Genomic DNA, 2,322 nt, shown 5'->3' with positions numbered 1-2,322 from the left:
GGTGGGTGATCACCTGAGGTCAGGAGTTCAAGACCAGCCTGGCCAACATGGTGAAACCCCGTCTCTACTAAAAATACAAAAATTAGCCAGGAACGGTGGCTGGTGCTCGTAGTCCCAGCTACTCCAGGGGCTGAGGCAGGAGAATCGCTTGAACCCAGGAGGCAGACGATGCAGTGAGCTGAGATCGCGCCACTGCACTCCAGCCTAGGCAACAGAGTGAGACTCCATTTCAAAAATAAAAATAAAAGTATATGGCCAATTTTAAAATCCAGTGACTATGTACTATTTATCATAATCACTAGTAACCATAATGCAATTAAACCCAAGGTGCTGTCTACAGCAGGCTCAAATTAGCTCTCTTAGAAGCTGAACTATCAGTCTTTCAGAGTTAACATAAATCTTTCAGCGCTCTAAGACAATTAAGAAGACGCAAACTAGCACCTTCTCCCGTCACTGCAGGGCTCCACCCCATGGACAAGAAACACTTGAAGAGCTACCTCTTTTTAACTCTCCTAATAACTTACACCCCTATATGACCAGAATAAACTTTTAAAAAGGAGTTAACTGACAAATGGAAAGAAATCAAGACTACAAAAATACTCCACCACCACCACCACATACATGTGCACAGGGAATTGTTTACTTGACACATGCAGTACCCCAAATTAATAGTCAAAAGTGCCCACAGTTACCTAAAAATATGTTAGCCTGACCTAAATATCTTGGTTTTGAAGCAGTAAAAGTGTAGGCCTTGCTCTAGAAGTTGGACCCTTTAAAAAAAAAAAAAAATCCGAACACTTAAAGCCATGATTAGGTCAGCCAGGGACCCTTGTACATTCATCTAGCTCCCTCAATTGAAGGCAGGACCATCCAGTTAACAAAGGGAGAGTGCTATGTAAGCTAATGAACTGAATTTTTTTTGGCAAATGAATTTTTCAGATTCTCCCAAACTATTCACCATCAACAAGGTTTAAAAGAAGAAACAATGGAATAAGCTGGAAGTCCTGAATTTTAGCTGACTCTAGAGGTCAGATGTTTGGGAGTAAATGGAGAATACCTTAACAGAGCAGACAGTTCTGGTCTGCTTCTGACTAGATAGATAATCCTGGGAAATTTACTTAAGTCTCTGGGACTCAGTTTGCTCATCTGCAAATGGGGTTAGACAACCACACCTGAAAGATTCCTCTTAGATCTAAAATTCAGGAACTATACATTATTCCTACTCTCTCCTTCCCTGCAACGCAGATTTTTACAACAGAGAGAATAAATCTAGCATTAGACTTTAACTCAAACCAAGGTGCACCTTATATATTTAATGTCCCCAAGAGCCATCAGTGCTCCACAAAATTAGATGGAACCAATTAAGACAAGTTATCCAGAGATCCTTCAATAAGTCATCCTTTACAATTAAAAACTAGTCTTTTTTCAGTCCAATGTCACTTGTGCCAAACGCTCAAAACAGTATCTCCGCCTATTTAGCCACATCTCAAGGTGACAATCATCCACATGGTACATACACACTACACATCTGGGTGATACTAAGTGGTTGAAAAATTCTCATCACACACATTTTAAATTATGGAAGTTTTTCAGTTTTTCTGTTTTTCTCCTTCAGGAAGGCAGAGTGAAATATAATCTACTTACACACCTGCAAGAAACGTTTATTTTAAAAGACTTTCCTCAAGACAAAAAGAACCAAACAAGTCAACAGAGGTAAAAATTTAAAATCAAAACTATTAAAAAACACAAGTGGAACCAACTTTGAGGTAAAAAAGATTCCAGTTTTCCACCGTAAACTACTAAACAAGGTTTGCGAACAAATCAACTTGGATGCAAATAGCGCTATTCAATGAAGACGATCTGCAACTGTAGATCCAATCAGTAACTAAGGTACAGATGCTTAGGTGATTCCTAATCAATACAGCGACTTAGACTAACCAATATTGCATCTGTTTTCATGCAACATCGCTTAAATCATTTACAGTTTTGTGGTTTTGTTTTTTTTTTCAACTGGAAAATACCCCTTTTCCACTCAATACAGACCCCAAAGCTTTCAGACGAGTTAGGGCGCGTTCGGGGTGGTATGGCCGTAGATCATACCTCTAAGCTTTCAATACAATCTTTTACTTACTTACACAGTCTCCAACATATCTGCATTAAAAGAAAACCTACCCAAAGTGTAACTGGACTTTAATCAATATAAAACAGTGATTCACGTTTCTCGGTAAACGTAAAAAGCAAAATGGAGTTGTAAAGAGTTTCTTTCCCATTTCAACTCCGACAGCCACGCGCGCTTTCAGCAGCCGGCCACACTGCGCGGTC

The 2,322-nt window shown here is 39.5% G+C and overlaps 1 protein-coding gene across 2 annotated transcripts in view; it reads right to left on the bottom strand.

Moving 5' to 3' along the window:
• RHOA (ras homolog family member A) overlaps nt 1-2,322 on the bottom strand; it is a 73,083-nt gene that overhangs the window by 69,025 nt on the left and 1,736 nt on the right. The gene's annotated exons all lie outside the window — the stretch shown is intronic.

Source organism: Mandrillus leucophaeus, unplaced genomic scaffold (genome assembly GCF_000951045.1).
Source record: "Mandrillus leucophaeus isolate KB7577 unplaced genomic scaffold, Mleu.le_1.0 Scaffold22, whole genome shotgun sequence".
Classification (NCBI taxonomy): Eukaryota; Metazoa; Chordata; class Mammalia; order Primates; family Cercopithecidae; genus Mandrillus; species Mandrillus leucophaeus.
Note: the sequence above shows the minus strand (reverse complement) of the source record. Positions and strands in the feature narration are given on the sequence as shown.